The sequence below is a fragment of the Impatiens glandulifera genome, chromosome 1 (assembly GCF_907164915.1).
Source record: "Impatiens glandulifera chromosome 1, dImpGla2.1, whole genome shotgun sequence".
Classification (NCBI taxonomy): domain Eukaryota; kingdom Viridiplantae; phylum Streptophyta; class Magnoliopsida; order Ericales; family Balsaminaceae; genus Impatiens; species Impatiens glandulifera.
The window spans coordinates 16,889,463-16,909,496 of record NC_061862.1 but is presented as its reverse complement, the minus strand read 5'-3'; the positions used below and the strand labels follow the sequence as shown (position 1 = coordinate 16,909,496).

General features: G+C 34.5%; 2 pseudogenes; one reads left to right on the top strand and one right to left on the bottom strand.

Annotated features, from left to right (window-relative positions):
* Nucleotides 1–3,815: 3,815 nt before the first annotated feature.
* On the bottom strand, nt 3,816–5,141 carry LOC124919318 (annotated as a pseudogene).
* A 6,222-nt stretch (nt 5,142–11,363) lies between these two features.
* LOC124919307 lies at nt 11,364–15,856 on the top strand (annotated as a pseudogene).
* The last annotated feature ends 4,178 nt before the right edge of the window (nt 15,857–20,034 follow it).

Sequence of the window (20,034 nt, the reverse complement as noted above, 5' to 3'; positions counted from 1 at the left end):
GGCGAGAATGCCCTCAACCATTTCCGCCGTATTTGGTGCACCGTTGTCTACAGTAGGGTTATAAACGAATCGAAGCGAATATTACTGTATTCGATTCGTATTCGTGAAACTATTTGAATATTCGTATTCGTATTCGGAATTTTTTCGAATAATTAATGTGAATCGTATTCGATTTGAAATTGATTTTCGTATTATTCGATCCGATTCGAGTATTCGATTCGTTTTTTTTAAAACATATTTTATACAATTTATTCGAAAATTTGAAAATTAATATTTTTACATAATATATAACAGTATTCAATAAAATTACCTAATAAAAATTAAATAATAAAGTTCAAATTACGATTTCAATATTCAACTCTCAATACAATGCAATGCAAGCCATTAATTAAAACTTCCGCGTAACATAACATAAACAATAGTTATCAAAAAGAACATTTCATTAAAGTGGTTTGTAAATCACCGAAGAAATGTGAGTTTCAAGTTTTCAACCGAAGAAATGTATATATGTACTAGGGTTTTAGAATAAATAATATTTATAAAATTAAAATTAATAAAACGATATATATATATAATCGAATATTTAATCGAATATTAGCGAATACGGAATCGAATATCTTGATTTTGTATTCGTATTCGTTTATTAATCGAATCGAATCGAATTGAATATTTTTATTCGAATTCGAATCACAAAATTACGAATACGAATATCAAAATTCGAATACGAATACCGAATCGAATCAAAAGTATTTGATTCATTTACAACCCTAGTCTACGGTAATCATCACCTCCGCCTCCACCTCTGGAGGAAGTCTTTAAACTTAGGGATGTCAATAGGGCGGTTCGGGGCGGGGAATATATTTACCATTCCCGCCCCATTTTAATTTTGGGGATTTTTTTAATAACATCCCCTCCCCGTTCGATTTTTTTTCGGTTTTGGAGAATACTGCGGGGCACCGTTAATATATTTTAAAAAAAAAACATAAATAAAAATTATACAATAAAATTATATAAACGAATTTTTTAATATAATATATATTATAAAATATTAAAATTTTTATATTACTATAAAGAAATAACCTTACTACTCTTATAAAATATAGTGAATAAATAAATATATTGGTGATTTAATATATTTAATTATATTTATGGGGTTCGAGGCAGAATCAGGGTGAAATCGGGCGGGTCAAGACGAGGGACACAAATACCATCCCCGCCCCATCCCCGTTCAGTTTTGGGGAAAAACCGTCCCAAACGGGGCAATTCAATTCGGTTTTCACGGGGCGGTTTCAAATTTCCATCCCTATTTATACTCCAACGGATCATCATTCTTACCCGTAGACTCCATTATGTGGGTTTCCCCACAAAGAAGTTGGAGGACGGCATGAACATCTTCCTCATCGATGGGAATCTCCTCTTCGTTCATAAGTTTAATAGTGGCTCTTGAAACATCGTATTTACGCACCAAAAATTGGCACAATAGGTGCGGACACTGGGATATCCATAGTAATAATAGGGAGCCAAATCCAATATCTTGGATCCCACGCTTTTGCTCATCGTTAAGGTTTTGTATCAAGTTGTCCAAACCTTGTGAAGAAGTCTTTGTCTTAAAATATTCATCTTCCATGGCCATATTTTTACTTAAAGAAAAATGCAGAGAGACTGACAATTATCTACAAAATGAATATAACACGGATCATAATTCAACAAATTATTTTATACCAAATGAAGCAAATTCACACTATAATCTAGATCGAAATTTATAAAATAATTTGATCTATATCATGACTCAAAAACAACCTTATACCATTGAAAAAAAATAAACCACTTTCAGTTTAAACTTTGGAGGTTTTTAAAAGGATCGTAATTGTGGAAAAGATTACAACAAACTACTATTTTCCAAATTCATATTCTCAAATGATATTATATTTCTAGTTCTAACATTAAATTTATCGTCTCCTTTAACGTTCAACAAGAGAAAACAAAGACAAAATCAACACAAAATCAGCACAAATTATATGTTACTCTAACAAGTTAGTTAAGGGTTTAAAATGTTCTTCCATTAAAAACTCCAATCAGCACAAATTATATGTTACTCTAACAAGTTAGTTTAGGGTTTAAAACGTTCTTCCAATAAAAACTCCAATCAGCACAAAATCAGAACAATCAGAAGAACAAGTGTTGATCAATCAATGAAAACTCAATTTGCATTTATTCTACAATCAGTTCATTTCACTATTGCCTCTACTCCAAATGTTAACGCCCAAAATCGATAATCAAATCGATAAAATGAAACTGTTTAATGAAACTATTTGAGACGACGCAACATCGATAATCAAATCGAATAGAGATGGATAAAATACTAGTGAAGAAAAACTTATCGGCGATGTGAAAGTGAAGACCGATCACAGACAAACGATTTGTCACTAGAAAGAATGATGAGATTTCACCGAGTTGAGGGTAGGATTTAGTTTAGCTCCAATTTATTCCACTCTGTTCGGTCCAGTTTTCTATCGAAAAGACAACGGAGTTCCGGAAATGGTCATTGGTTGGTCTATCAGGCCGGAAGAAGGAAGGAAGATAGAAAATATAAAAAAAAAGATTACCTTTTCAACCTTTTCATTTCCCGCAATGAGATCTGATGTTCCAAATGATATATTTTATTTTGTACCACCTTCACAAAATATGTGAGTTTTTCTTTCTCTCTCTTCAATACTTTCGACTTATCTTTTAAAATAATTAATTTTTGTGAAGGTGCATCTCCAGTACGGTTGGCGAGAATGCCCTCAACCATTTCCGTCGTATTTGGTGCACCACTGTCTACGGTAATTCCCCACTTCCGCCTCCACCTTTCGAGGAAGTCTTTATATTCCAACGGATCATCATTCTTACACGTGGACTCCACTATGTGAGTTTCCCCACGAGGAAGTTGGAGGACGGTCTTCCTATATCTTAAAATCATTTTTCAAATGTTAATCTTAGAAATTGGTTTAATATGAGATAAGGATTTTTTTTCTTTTATCTTATTTTAGGAAAAATCATTATAGTTTACCAGACAACTTAAGCCTAATTATCAAATGATCACAAGAATTTGGGTTCTTGAGAAATTTGGGTGTTATATTAATTTGAAATAATATTTACATATTAATTAAATTTATTTACATAATAATTAAGAGGTAATTATCAGAGCTTGTATTCTTCGTTTTCTTTTTTCCTTCGTTCCCTCGTTTCTCTCGGCTTCAACATACTCACTCTCTTCCTTACCATTATAATTTTGTACGATCATCTTCTCCAATTCTTAATCGCACTTCAAAATCGTACTTTCAAAGAGAGAATTCTGATGGGTTCTCTTATGCCTCGTTTGATGAAAGGGTTTTGGGGATAAAATTCAGTTTTTATTCCAAAACCCAAACATCTTAGTCCATCTCCACCCCAAGTATTTATTCTCAAAACCCAAAATGCAGTAAACATCCCATCAAACAGTAATTTATCTCCAACCCAAAAACCCATACTCAAACTCAAAAGAATATTCTCAGAATATTCCTTTTTATAAAATTTTTTAATTTTTTCAATATTATGTATATATTTATCTAAAATTACAAATTGAACCCAAAATTTTACAACAACTTATTAATAACTTTTAAATTCTCATTCAATTAAAGAAAATTTTGATAAAATTAATTATAAATCAATTATTTATACAACTTCATAAAACAAATTAAACATTATTAAATAAACACAAATTACATTTCACAAACAAAAAAATACAACAAAACAATTAAAACATACTTTCCACACATAAAATAAACGATTTATCAATTCTCAGAATTGGTGTATTCCTCCCACAAATGATCAATTAATGCATTACGAAGTTCAATGTGGGCTTCTTTATTTCTTATATTTTTATACCGAGATATGAAATCTTGAAATCAAGTGTTTTCATTTATCACCATTTCGACCTCCGACGAAAGCGTTTCCATTTCAATTTCAATAGGTGCACTAAGGTCACGTTCATCCTCAATAATCATGTTATGCAAAATTATACATGTAGTCATTATATCATACAACACTTCTTTTCTCCAATATTGTACTGGTTCTGCTATAATGGCAAAACGTGATTGAAGAACTCCGAATGCACGTTCAACATCTTTTCTACATGCTTCTTGTTTCATTGCAAAATGTTTTTTCTTCGGGCCACGTGGCTCAAGAATTATTTGCACAATGGTAGACCATTTTGGATATATGCTATCAGCTAAATAATAATCCATGTTATATTCTTTTCCTTGGATTACATAATGAGTTGGAGGAGAAATATCTTGAGTTAGATTCGAGAATAAATGAGATGACTCTAACACGTTTATATCGTTGTTGGTGCCTGGTAAACCAAAATATGCATGCCATATCCAAAGATCATAATCGGCTACAGCTTCAAGAATGATCGTAGGCTTTCCACTACGGCCTGCATATTGTCCAGCCCACGCGGTAGGACAATTTTTCCACTTCCAATGCATGCAATCTAAACTTCCTAACATTCCAGGAAATCCACGTTTCTTGCCAATATAGAGAAGTCTAGAAATATCATTTATTGTTGGCCTTCTAAGATAACGCTCGCCAAATATCTCAATCACAGCTCGACAAAATCTTTTCATACTTTTAATTGCAGTAGACTCTCCAATTTTAATATACTCATCCGTGGCATCTGTCGGAACACCATATGCCAACATACGAAAAACTAGTGTTATTTTTTGTACTGGAGGTAATCCAAGTCTGCCTATGTTGTCCGATCTTTGTTGAAAGTAGCAATCATGATCTTTGACCGTATTAATAATCCAAAGGAACAACGAGCGAGACATTCAATATCTCCAATGAAATATGGTCTCGTTGTACAATGAATTATCTGAAAAATAATCATTGTACAACCTACGATCAACAGCCTCTCGATTACGATTGATAACAATATGTCCAGGAACTAAACCACCATATAATATTTGGTAGTTTTGTTGCTCAAGAAGTTGTTGGATGATCATGTTGTTATTAGTCATAGCACGATATAACATTTCTTGCTTTTTACGATGATCGTTTATGATCATCATAGTATCCGTATCATCTGAAGAAGAAGAATCGCCAACGTTGAGATTCATTTGAGAGAATTGAAGTTTTGGATAAGAAAATATATGTTATAAGTTATGAGTGACTTAATAATATCATGATAATATGTTATGTATTTATAGTAGTGTAATTGAAATAGTGTGTAGCTATTCATGTAAGGTGTGTTAAAAAACGTGATTAACTTTATAGTGTGTAGTCATTCATGTAAGGTGTATTAAAAACGTGATTAACTTTATAGTGTGTAGTCATTCATGTAAGGTGTGTTAAAAAACGTGATTAACTTTATAGTGTTTAGTCATTCATGTAAGGTGTGTTAAAAAACGTGATTAACTTTATAGTGTTTAGTCATTCATGTAAGGTGTGTTAAAAAAACGTGATTAACTTTATAGTGTGTAGTCATTAATGTAAGGTGTGTTAAAAAACGTGATTAACTTTATATTGTGTGGTCATTTCTATGTAAAATGTGTTGATAAACATTGATTCTTTGTAGTGTGTAGTCATTTCCATGTAAGGTGTGTTAAAAAACGTGATTAACTTTATAGTGTGTAGTCATTTCCATGTAAGATGTGTTGATAAACATTGATTCTTTGTATGTGGTAGTCATTTTCCATGTAAGATGTGTTGATAAGCATTGATTCTTTGTAGGGTAGAGTCATTTTCATGTATAAATAGACATGTGGTGGTCCAATATAATTCACTACACCCCACCATTTTAATTCTATCGAATACACACTTACCTACAACTTTTGTTAAAAATGTCTATCCGATCAACTTCCTATAACCACGATGAAGATATATTTTTATGTCGGGTTTATATAGAAATGTCTGAAGATCCAATTATTAGAGTGTACCAATCAAGTGACCGATTATGATCTCGAATAGAAGAAGCTTTCAATAAAGAAAAAGTAGAGCATTGGGAGATTCGTACTAAGAGATCTATGCAGTCCCGATTTGAAACTATCCAAAAAGCAGCAAGGAGACTTCATGTATGCATAAAAGCAGTTGAAAATATGCGTCAAAGCGGTGCTTCAAATGAAGATATTGTGAGTATTAAGGCATTATTTGATTTAATTTTCAATAGTATTATTCTAACAAGTTGTAATTAATTATTTGAACTCGATAGATGCTCAAAGCTAAAATATTGTTAATAAAAGATTCAAAGTTCAAAGCATGTTGGAAGTTCGATCACGTGTGAAACATCGTTAAAAATTTCGAAAAATTTAAAGATTGTTCAACAAGTAGCAAAAGAAATCAATCTTTCTATCGCTCTTCCGAGTCCGACAATCCAACTCCGGAAAACATTGGGCAAACATCCCCTGGTATTTCCTCATTTTCTCTAAACTTAGAGAATTCAGAAAGACCAATCGGGGTGAAAAAAGCAAAACTGAAAAGAAAAAATGATGATAATACATCATCGATCATAAACAATCTGCAAAAAAGAAATAAAAAAGTCAAATGAACAAATTCAATACCAATTGAATAAGAACTATGCACTAAAAGAGATTAATGTCACGGGATGAAATTCGACCCGTGCGGCACTAAGTTAAATCGACTCTGATTCTAGCTTAGAAAGCCTTTTTAAACAATGCAAGAAAAATACAGTGGACTTTAGAAAGAGAAAACTCTTGAGAATAAGATTTTACTGAAAGAATACTTGATAATTATAATATAATACCTCTAAGGTATTTATAGGACTTACAACGTATTAAATTAGGAATTGCCTTCTAATTACAATTTAATTACACTAATTTAGGATATCCTTTCCATAGCAAGAATATCCATACCTAATTTAGAATATCTCTTGTAATATCTTCCTTAATTAGAATATATCTTCTAATCTCTTCCTTGATTAGAATATATCTTTTAATCCCTTCCTTAATTAGAATATCTTCTAATCTCTTCCTTAATTTGTAGATTCATTGGGCCTACTTAGGCAATTGGGCATCCCCTTGAGCTAAGAAGATTGGCGCACTATGAGGACAAAAATTTAATGAGCCTCGACATCCCCTAGATTAGATTGTGACACCAATGGGCCGTAGCATACTCCCCCACCTAAGTCGTGGCCGTCCTCGGTTTGACCTTGGACTGATACTCTTCAACCTCTTCCTTTAAACATTCCCCACACGCCGCTTTACTTTAAGCGGTCCCTCGTATCTGTGCACAAGCCCCTTGAGCACAAATTGGATAGACTTGCATTCTAGAATATTCTAGAAATGCACCTTGTGGGCTTGACATGTGCACCCCATACCAATGGTCCGTGACATTCTCCTCCACCTAATTCGCGGTCGTCCTCGGCACGACCCTAGACCAGTGCATGGTGATCTTCTTTTTGGTGTCCCCTGAACGCTCTTCCTCCCCCTTGCACGTCACGACATCGGGTACACTTATGGCTACCAGCCTTAACCGATATGAGATATTTCCTACACGTCTCTCGATTGAAAACGATCTCTTAAATTTGCGCAAAAGCCCCTTGAATACAGACCGCATAGACTTCAATAGTTGCGGGGTTAACTTCCCCCTTTTCATCGTCCCCTTTCCTAACTGCACGCCCTCTCAGATCTGCCCCTCTCTTCATATTCTTGGTGTCTCCCTTTAAATATGCCTGAGCACGTCCTGCTTCCTTCCCCATGGACTTGGTGCGAGTGAAGGCAGACTAACTTTGGCCCACGTTGCTTATGGCCAAACCTTGTGGATCTGATAGTTTTGTGCTCTAAGTCTTGAGTCGCTCGAAGACCTTGAACTCTCTTTGGACTTCCTTGGGTACTTCTTTTTTTCCATTGAAACCATCCCCATCACACACCCTAACAAAATTGGAAAATGTCTATTTACCACGTTTGTGACCTCAAATGAATCGCATCGCTGAGAACCTGCTTATTCCCTCTAATTCTCTCCTTGTTGGAATCACGCTAGTCTTTCCGTGATCCAAAATGATTAAGGAATCAGAATAAGGCATTATGCAAGCGCGTACCTGATCGCACATTTCTAGTCCCAACACTACGTCGTAGTCTTCCATTGGGACCAAAGTAAATGAGACTGTCCCATTCCAGCCTCCGATCTTGGTGTGCACTCTCCTAGCCTCCCCATTCACCGCTTGACTACATCAAAGGACTTCACTGTCCCTCTTGTTGGGATGATCCGTAGACCCAACACCTTGGCTACTTCTTTTCGCATGAAGTTGTGCGTAGCCCCTATGTCCACTAGTGCCTTGATGCACCTTCCCCGATCCAAGCTTCCACAAACAAAGAGCCCATCCTTGTTTCCTTGATCGGCTTTGCAATACTAGCCTTCACAACATTGAGCAGTCTTAAGGATCCTATTTGAGTCTCTTCTTCATTATCAGAGGACTCAGTTCCTTTAATCGTTGTAACATTTTCCCCCTTTAACGGGCACATAAACTTTATATGATTGTGGGCACCATAAATGTGACACAATCTTGGCTTAACTGAGTCGTCGGTTTTCCCCACAAAGTTTTTATGTGCATGCCCCTTCTTAGATGGACGGTCTCCCCCACCTTTCTCCTAGTTCTGTGGGCGGTCTCCTTCTTCCTCATCATCTCTGATGAACTTCGGCATGTCCACAGACACTTTGAGCTCTATCGGTCTTTCTACAACCGTTATTGCCTCGGAAACGTCACGCACCTTGGCCCTTTGCAACTTCAACTATGCCCAAGTCTTTAGGCCGTTAACAAACGCGAATAGTGCCTCTTGTTCCGTTAGACTAGGTAACTTGAGCATCAACTCCTGGAACTCCTTCACATACTCTTTGATAGTCCTTTTGTGCACAAGTTGACTCAACCTTTTCCTAGCCTCGTACTCGGCATTCTCCGGGAAGAATTGACGTTTGAACTCGGTCTTGAAGTCTTCCCATGTTTCCATCCTCAAGGTCCCTCGTTCAATATCTCCTTCTCGCCTCCTCCACCACAGTAGTGTCATCTCTTATAGGAAGAAAGGTGTCGTCTCCAACTTGTCATGATCAACAATATGCTTGATGCCCGAAAGTACATCTCCATGTTCCAAAGAAAGTCCTCCACTTCCCTTGCACTCCTCGAGCCTTTGAATGAAGTTTGCTTAGGAAAATCCATCTGTTGAGGTGCCGCACCTCTATGTTCTCCTTCATTCCTCCCAATCCGTCTTTCCATCGATTCTAGCCTCCCCAAGATCTCCCTTCGGAGGGCCTCAACCATCGCATGGACTTCTCCCCAGATTGGATCAAGCACTTTCTAGTAGATATCATTAACCTCCCCTCGAACCGATCCCAACACTTCGTCACAAATGCTACGATTCGAACCATTAATGATCCCCATTATCTCATTCTCCAACTTCTCACATTTCTCATCCAACATCGTTACTCTATCGGTCACCGTGCTAAACACTTCGAGAGCTTCTTGGTGCTCACTCATGCCTTCTTCAAACCAGGTCACCCGCGCTTCCATGACAGCACCTCTCTCGGCGGACTTATCCCTCTTGGATCCCTTGTCCTTATGTTGTCCGGTCGGAACGTTAGTGATGGTACTACGTGAATCCATCTCTTGCAGCTTGAATTCGAAAGTACAACCTTGCTCTGATACCACTTGTCACGGGATGAAATTCGATCACTAAGTTAAATCGACTCTGATTCTAGCTTAGAAAGCCTTTTTAAACAATGCAGGAATAATACAATGGACTTTAGAGAGAGAAAACTCTTGAGAATAAGATTGTATTGAAAAAATACTTGATAATTACAATGTAATACCTCTAAGGTATTTATAGGACTTACAACGTATTAAATTAGGAATTGCCTTCTAATTACAATTTAATTACACTAATTTAGGATATCCCTACCTAATTTAGAATATCTCTTGTAATCTATTCCTTCATTAGAAAATATCTTCTAATCCCTTCCTTGATTAGAATATATATCTTTTAATCCCTTCCTTAATTAGAATATATACTTAGGCAACTGGGCCTCCCATTGGGATAAGAAGATTGGCGCACTATGAGGCCAAGAATTTAATGAGCATCGACATCCCCTAGATTGGGTTGTGACACCAATGGGCCGTAACATACTCTCCCACCTAAGTCGTGGCCGTCCTCGGTTCAACCTTGAACTGATACTCTTCAACCTCTTCCTTGAAACATTCCTCACACGCCGCTTACTTTAAGCGGTCCCTCATATTTGTGCACAAGCCCCTCGAGCACATATTGCATAAACTTGCATTCTCGAATATTTTAGAATTGCACATTGTGGGCTTGACATGTGCACCCCATACCAATGAGTTGTGACATTAAGGAAGAAAACAAAATTTTATTGCAAGATTCGAGTTCCATAAAAGATCTAAATGTTCGAGCATTTATTAAAGCTGAACAAGCACGTATTTAAAAAAAAAGAGTTAAAGATCAAGGTCAACCAGATCCATCCACAACGAACACATTTTCAGAATATTTCAATGATCTTGGAGGAAGTGGTGCAAATTTACCATATTATTAATTATATTTTTATTATCCATCTTGTATTTTATATGTAATCGAAATGTCTTTTTCAATTTCTTAGTTATGTAATCGGAATGTCTTTTTCAATTTCTTAATTATGTAATGGATTATTGTATTTTTTCGGTTTTTCTACGTGTTTTATTTTATTAAAATTATTTTTATTTTTATCAATATTATTTATTATTATAAATTTATAATACGTAAAAAATATAAAATTTAAATATAAACAAATTTAAATATAATGTAATCATATAAACAAGTTAAAATTATTATGAACTAAACATATAAATAAATTAAAATATAAATAAATTATATAAATAAATTAAAATATAAATAAATAAAATATGTAAACAAATTAAAATATAAATTAATTATATAAATTAATTAAAAACAAACTAAAAGGACTGAACTAAAAGTTTAAAAAAAAATTTGAGTATGTGAACAGTGTCCTGCATATTTGGGTGTAAAAGAAAGATATTTTTCAGGAAAATCCAAAATGCAGTTGAGTTTGCAGTTGGATTGAAGATGATCTTCTCAATCATCAAATCAAATAATTTTATCATTTAAATATCAAAACTACCATCTAATTTTATTCTCTCTAAACCATCATTTTATTACCTACATCATATCCTCTAAAGTCAAATGACAAATTAATCTTCAAATTTTAAAAACAAATTTTAAACCTTTCCTCTCAAACAAGTCCTTATAGTAGACGAAGTTGGCGCGTGAAACGTTTTACGGGTAGGTTCATTGTGGGATTGAAGGTTCAGTAATTCCGTGGTGAAGATGAAGAGGAACACATTGGATATGAGGAAGAAGAAGAATCAGGAGGTCGGAAAGGAAGAAATCGCTGAGGACTGGTATTTTGTTTGCAAAGATGGTGGTTCCTTAATTGTTTGCGACTACAAGTAAGAAGCTTAAGCCATCGTGTCTTGATTCCCCTAGTTTTTCATTAAATTGACTTTGTCTGTTAGTTTTGGAAGCTTGAGTGGTGAAAGGGAAAAACATGATTGTAATTTGGTTTATTGGTTGCAGAGGGTGTCTAAAAGCTTATCATCCTGAGTGTGTGTGTGGAGAAGGAGGACTCTTTTTTGGATAGTAAAAGCAAATGGACTTGTGGTAAGTAATCAAATTATATTACAACATCTTTTTCTTTCCTTTTGATTTGAAAAAACATCCTTCTTTTTTCAGGAAAGAAAGTCATGTAATGAAATTAGCATGCAACAATTTCCCATAGTTGGTGTTGCAGTTTCAATTATGGAACTTCAACTTTTTTCCTTTTTTATTTTGACAAGTGAGAAACTTTTTATTATGCATCCATTATTGCAATTGATTTGAAAGTTATCATTAATGGTTTGAAACCTTTACTGGTATCAATTAAATTGATTTGGGTACCTTTCGACGTCAAATGATCAAAATGTCCTGGTGTCCTTTGTTCAAAGATCTTATATATCAGGAATCTCAGCAGAAACAATTAAATTCAGAGTTGCATCTCTACATTTAATGTTTTACAAATACTGAAATTTAGTTAGGCTTGCATTTTAGTCTTAAAACTGAAACAACTTTACTTCAATAGGATGAGTATAAACAATCTGAAATTGACACCATTCCTTGTATATTCATGTACTTCAGTAGTTACACTAATGCCATGCTACATGATTTTCATTGTCTATTATAGGATGGCATTCTTGTTTCAATTGCAATAAGCCTTCAAAGTATCATTGCTTTTTCTGTCCAAGTGCTGTGTGCCAACATTGTTCCAATATTCTTGAGTTTGCACGTGTTAGAGACACCAAAGGGTTCTGCCATAACTGTCTGAAGCTTGCACTACTTGGAGAGGCAAACAAAACCGAAGACTCTGATGAGGTATGCTTGATTTTTTTTTTGGAAACCAATGATATTAATAGACACAGTATTTTCTCTATAATAATAAGCTTGGATTGATATTTTCTACACCAGAGTATAATGGTTTGCACAAGGAAAGTAATAAAGTAAAGAGAAAATTATCTTTTATGTGTAGGTTTGACTGAAAATTTTCTGTTTACTTGAATGTTGGTCTAGACTATTTGCTTGATTCTTGCAAGTTAAAGGGTATATATTAGAATTGTTTGACATTATGGGCATATATCAAAATTGCTAGAAATAAATTTTCCAGGCATATTTTAGTAATCAGTCTAGTAAATCTGCTGTTAATAATTACAGGCAAAGTTCTTCCTAATTTTTGTAACTGTTTACAATTGTTTTCAGTACATGTTTTCATAGTGTTTGGGATTTCACTTCAATTTTAATTTGTCTTTGTTATACAGGAATTTGTAGATTTCAGTAATAGAGACACATTTGAGTGCCTATTCTTGGAATACTGGCTTATAATTAAGGAGGAGGAGAAGTTGACATCGGGTGATCTTCAATCTACAGATATTTTTCTCAAAAATTGGAACAAAAGAATTACTTCTGAGTCCGAGTCTGAGTCTAAAAGTTCAGAAAGCGATACAATGTCAAACTCCTCTACTGAAGATGTTATTGAAATTGAAAAGCCCAAACAAGTCAAGAAGAGATCCAAAGTTGAATCGTCTACAAGCAAAACCAGAATTGGCCAAACCAAAACAGAAGTTTGTTGCCTGGGGATCGGAAGCTCTCATACAATTCCTTAAATCTATTGGTAAACAGACAAGCGAGAGATTATCACAGTATGAGGCGGCCTCTATCGTTGGCCGGTACATCAGGGTGAACAACCTATCTGATCCGGTGCAGAAAAGGAGGATTTTTTGTGATGCGAGATTAGAATCTCTGTTTTAAGAAGAAAACATTTAACAGAAACAAACTATGCGACTACCTTGAACCCCATTTTATTGAAAACATTGAAGTAACCGAAGATGAACTATTGTCGAATTATTCGGAAGAAGATGATTGTGAACTGTTAGTGTCCACTAAAAAGAAAAGAACATCTTGCATAAATAAGGAGAGGTTGCTGAAATTGAGAAAGTGCAGGAGGCGCCAAAAAGCCGATTTGCATCCATTGTCAAAGAAAACATCAAAATTGTCTTCCTGATGAAGAGTCTAGTGAAACAATTGTTGGATAACCTGCCTGAGGATTTTGATTCCAAAGTAGTAGGCTGCTTTGTGAAAATCAGATCATACCCATTGGACTACTTGCAGAAAAACAGATGTCAACTCGCTTTAATAAGAGGTGTGTATTTGTACATATTTCATGCATTCACAATAATCAACTACATCAGTTTTTCTGTTTTTTCACCTATTTTTTTTTATGTTTTCATTGGATCCACTTATTGGAACTATTGTTAATCTACATCATACTTTGCCAGGCGTGAATCGGATTTTGGAGAATGATGAGATGAAGGTTACCCTTAGTGGTGTCAATTTAAGTAAGTTTCAGGTTGACGGGTTCAATGATTCTAACATAAACCTGACCTGTTTAATAATTTGGGTCAAAAATCTCTAACTTGAACCTGACCTGTTTATTTGTGTTTGACCTGAACCAACTCGTTTGACCCGATTTACCTAACTTAACTCGAACCAAACCCGATGTAATTAATTCATATCTCTATTTTTCAAATTAAAATGACATTAGTACAAAATAAAAATGAAGTTAAATCACAAATTCACTTATACAAAATTTTACAAAAGAAAATGAATGAGTAACTAAAAAAGAATAACACAAAACTCAACAAAGAAACTTGTAAACTGGTTATTGGGTCTACTTTAGGTCATGTCAGGTCGATCCGAATTTGACTTGTTTATTAATCAGTTTAAAGAGGTCGACCTGATTTTGACCCGAACAAAAAAACACATGACCCTAACTTGATTTTTTCGTGTTCGGTTTGGGTCGTGTTTTCGTGTCGTGTCCAAAATTGTCAGCCCTAGTTACCCTACAAGCTTCAACTGGGTTAATAGACGTTGACTTAGACATAGAGAAACTTTTAGATGTTATATTCACCGAGGTAATCACAATTTAATAGACTTCTTCTTGCTTATCTTCATCCCGTTCAATTCCACCCTTTGTTTTTGTGTGTTTTTTTGGTTGTTTTGGTTAAGAGGAAGGTGCAAGTAAGTTGCAAATCATGAACTTCTTAAAGAAGAAATATGAGTTTCAACCAGCCTACTGTCTCTGGTATCTAGTTCTGGAAAGAGTTTGATGTGGGGACAGAATTCAATAGGTTTTTTACTGTGTATTTTTTGCTGTGAAATGATATTTTGGTTCTTTTATGAAGAACTGGATGACTTGAGGACCGTTTAATCCCCAGGCCTACTGTAGTAAGTAATCTCATGTGCTTTTAAAACATGCTGTGTTTGTTATATAATGTGACTTTCATTTGGAAGCTTTTGACTTCCTACATGGGCGAGGTCGACATATACCTCCACTTAGTTGTCAATTGTATCTAAAAATGTGTGCTTTTATATTCGAACCTAATGTTGTTTACTGTGTTAGGCGGACCTTGAACTGAAGGCCAAATCTTTGCATGTCGATATCACAAATCATGTATGTGTTTTCATAAAAGTTCCTATTTTGTGAAGGAGTACTTATGTAGCTAATCTTCTCTTTGTATTGGAAAATGTTTCAGGCAATTGACAAGGAATTAGAATCTTTGGTAAATAAAATCCATACATGCAATGAGAAAGGGTGGAGATTAGAATATCCTTTCTAATGGTTCTTGTAGATTTTCATTGCTGTTTTTCATGGATTAAAACTAAATTGACCCTTGAAACGGTTTATAAAGAGTTGGGCAATTTCTCATGCTTCGCACTGTTTTTTTTTTCATCTGAAAATGTTGTCCTTAACCTGCCTAGTGATTTACATTGTTTGAACACCTAGCGAGGAGAGAACTGCTTAAATCACCAGAAGAAAGGACTAGAATGGTAGAGATGATTCCTCAGGTGGTTGCTGCTCCTGCAGAGATCGATATGATGGAACCTCCTGTCCGTAACGAGGAAGCCACTGAAATTGTCTTATATTGAATGAAAGCTAAGACTGGAAGTGGTGAAAAGATGGAACTAACAAGGATATGATCTATGGAACTATCTTTTGGCTGAAAAACATTTCTCTTATTGGATTTTGGGGACTCCATTACCTAGGTAAAGAGAACATGTGGTTTTACATGTCCCTTCTGAAAATTATTCTAGATATATGGCCTTTTCTGTAGGCTGATTCTCATTTTGTGCTTGTCTTTCCTTTCATAAGAAAATCAACACTTTATGCCTATAGACAATGGGTTTTAATATTTTAATGCAGGGAGATAGAAACATCATGAAAACTAAGCTTATACATTCAATGTCTCACTTCTTTAGATAGTTGCTTTAATATCTTCTTGTCTATTTTTTGGGTCCATATAGGGTTATTGGAATAATCTGTGGATTATATAGGGTTGTTTGGTACAAATTTGAAATAAGTGTTTTTTTTTGGTAAAAATTAGTTAAAAAAAAGATAATAATATATAATGATAAAATATATTTTTTTTATAATAAAATAGATGATATTTTATATTTTTTTGTTAATGAATTTAGTAAATTTGTGATGAAATAATTTAAATTGTATTAATATATTCATAATTTTAAAAGAAAAATTGGAGTATTATGATTAATAAATGAAGTTAAGAGAGAATTAAAATTTTATATATATATATATATATTTTTAAAATTTTAATATATTAAATATTATTTTATTCAATTATATAATTTAATTTATTAATTAAAATATAAAATAATTTATAAATTGGTGAGTAGAGTTTTAGTGATTACATAGTGTCTCTCTCGAATCGAGTTTGAATACAACAAATTGGTTTTTGAAAACGTTGATTCGAGTATGACATCTAACACTAGGTTATTTAGTCCAATTTATAATGAGAGGGTTCAGAAAGATGGAACATGTAGCGTGCTGACTATTGAAGTGACCTGATGATGTTGTGTATAGCAGTTCGTCGAGGTGCTTCCAAGCATTGTTATAGGGATCTTTCTTTGATGTTTATCCTAACAAGGATAATTCTTGGGAATCCTGTTTCACAGAACTTAACAAAGTACACGTAAAATCCATGGAGTAAAGATGATCTTAGGTATTGAAACATTAATTCATGTCAATCATGAATATCAACAAATTATTCATGTGTTAGTCATGTACAAATGGCTAATGTTGTCGTTATGAGATATATCGGGAACATGAAAATTTTAGTAACGTTTCATGTGGGTTACTAACAAGTAACACTTTCAGGGTGATCATAAACGTATGATCATGAGACTATCAACAGATGAGTCTTGGTAAGGAAGTTAACAAACTTTCCTATGGAGTTTACTAATAAGTAATACATCGTGTGATAATGTATATATATGATCATGGTACCATCAATGTTTATTGCGGAAGTTAACAAACTTTCCGTGAAGGTCACTCATAGATGATGTAAAAACGATCATGTATAAATGATCGCGGTTCCATCAACAGATAGGCTTACGTGTTATTGTGAACTGGGAATAGAACATTTATCGAAGAACGAGACCTTATTAGAGAATGGGATTTTATCGGAGTACCTATCGCGAGATAGGATTTGAACAGGATCATGTACGAACAATCGATGTGCTTGTCAATAAATAAGGCTTAGATACATATTGAGTGATAGGGTTTGAGATACTTATTCGGATGATAGGATTTGGATACATATTCAGATGATAGGGTTTGAACAGGATCATTTACGAATGATCGATGTGCTTGAGTATCTTATCAAAAGATGACATGATCATTGCGCTTGTTGACAAACAAAGCTTGGATACTATCGAGAGATAGGATTTTGAGGTACATATTTGAATGACAGGGTTTTGATACCTATTCGGACGATAGAGTTTTGTCAAAAATATTTGAGCTTAGTGATGTTGAGAGAGGTGATACCTATCGAGATATAGGATTTTGGCCGAATCGTATACAAGCGATGTCTCAACCTATTGACAAATAGGGTTTTTAGACGGAATCGTGTACGAACGATTAACACACCTATCATTAGATAGGGTTTTTAGCGGAACCGTATTCAAATGATGTCTCGACCTATCGACATATAGGGTTTATAGGCGGAATCGTGTACGAACGATTAACGCGCCTATCAACATATAAGGTTTCTAGTAGAACCATATACAAATGATGTCTCGACATATCGTCAGATAGGGTTTACAGGCAGAATCGTATATGAACGATTAGCACACCTATCAATAAATAAGGTTTCTAGAGGAACCATATACAAATGATGTCTCGACCTATCGACAAATAGGGTTTACAGATGGAATCGTGTACGAATGATAGCGCACCTAACAACATATAGGGTTTAGCGGAACCATATACAAATATGTCTCGACCTATCGACATATAAGGTTTACAGGCGGAATCGTGTACAAATGATTAGCGCACCTATCAACAGACAGGGTTTCTAGCGGAACCATATACAAATGATGTCTTGACCTATCAATATATAGGGTTTTGAGTGGATCATGTACGTATGATCTCAGATCCTTGTCGACAGACAAGATTGTTTACGAATCATTTTATAAATGATATCCATGCTTGTTAACAAACAAGGCTTACATCGGAATCGTGGCACAAACATTTTCTTGTACATATCATCAGATAGGGTTTAGATGCCTAACTACAATTAGGGTTTTTAATGGAATCGTATAAAAACGATCTATCGCACCTATCAATAGATAGGGTTTAGAATAGGATTGTGTAAAAACGATCTATCACACCTATCAATAGATAAGGTTTAGAATAGGATTGTGTAAAAACGATTTATCGCACCTATCAACGGATAGAGTTTATATACCTAACTACAATTAGGGTTTTAGCGATATTGTATAAAAACGATTTATCGCACCTATCAACGGATAGGGTTTTGGGATACGTAATAACAATTAGGGTTTAAAACGGGATTCTGTACAAACGATGTCATGTACTTATCAATAGATATGGTTTAATACCTAATTACAATTATAGTTTTTAGCGAAATTGTATATAAAAATATATCACACCTATCAACATATAGGGTGTTGGATACCTAACTATAATTAGGGTTTAGAACGGGATCATGTACGAACGATCTCACGTACTTATCAATAGATAGGATTTAGATATCTAACTACAATTATGTTTTTTAGCAAAATCGTATAAAAAATGATATATCGCACCTATCAACATATAGGGTTTGGGATACCTAACCACAATTACGGTTTAGAATATGATCGTGTACGAACGATCTCACGTACCTATCAACAAATAGGTTTTAGATACCTACCTACAATTAGGGTTTTTAGTAGAATCGTATAAAAACAATCTATCGCACCTATCAATAGATAGAGTTTTGGGATACCTAACCACAATTAGGGTTTAGAGCGGGATCGTGTATAAAACATTTCACGTACCTATCAACATATAGGGTTTAAGAGACTGAATTTCGCTTATTTTTATTTTGTGGTGGCGGTCGTGGCTCTATGTCTTTTAAGGGAATATTTCAACAAAATCTATGTTTCCCTTTTTTTCCAAAATGACTTTCGCAACTGATTTTAAAATAAGTCGGTGTTTTTAAGGTCTTATTTATGGATAGATGACTCGTGTTTTTGGATAAAGAAACATTTTTTGTTTCCCCAATTCCTATCCTTGTTTATCTCTTTTCTTTTTCGAGATTGGAATGAACATTGATCCCTTGGAATGAATAATGATGTTTTCAAATCAAAACGTATTTGGGGCTAAGCTTTGAACATATTTTCCATCCTTTGTGATGATTTTTCTTTCATCAAGGAATAAGATTTCTTTCCCCAATTTTCGAAATATCGGCTATAAATTCGATCTCGTGTATAAACGATTATCCATAATGATAACCCTCGATGAAGGTGGTCAACACCTTGACATTTTGATAAAAGAGTGCAACTTATTTTTGGTTGATCGTCCCTGAACCACATTTCTTGAAAGTCCAACTTATCGCAAAAACATTTTGGAGAGGTTTTATCAACTTTCTTCTTTGAGTTTTAATTTGCCAATATTCTTTTTTTTTTCTTTTGTTGACTCGCGGGTATATCTAGTAGAATCGGTACATCTTTGCCTTTGTCGTAGCAATCAAGACTAGAGTCTAGGTAGGCAACGGATGATGATTTCAATACTTCAACCATTTGGGTCGTTTTCATTTTCCTTTCTCGGGGGTATATCTAGTAAAATTAGTATATTTTGTTTTTTCCATAACAATCTTGACTAGAGTCTGAGTGAGCACGAAAGGTGATTTCAATACCTCAACCAACATAAGAATATTTTTCAATTTTTTTTGAGATTTTCGGAGTTTATTCCGGTTTTCTTTTGGAATTTTCATTTTTTTCTTCTCAAAGCATGAGTTTCAAACCTCTAATTCTTCTACAAACATACATATGAAGTGTCCTTTCTCAATTTGGGGCTCTAGGCTCGCTTTTATGGGGTTTATTCAGA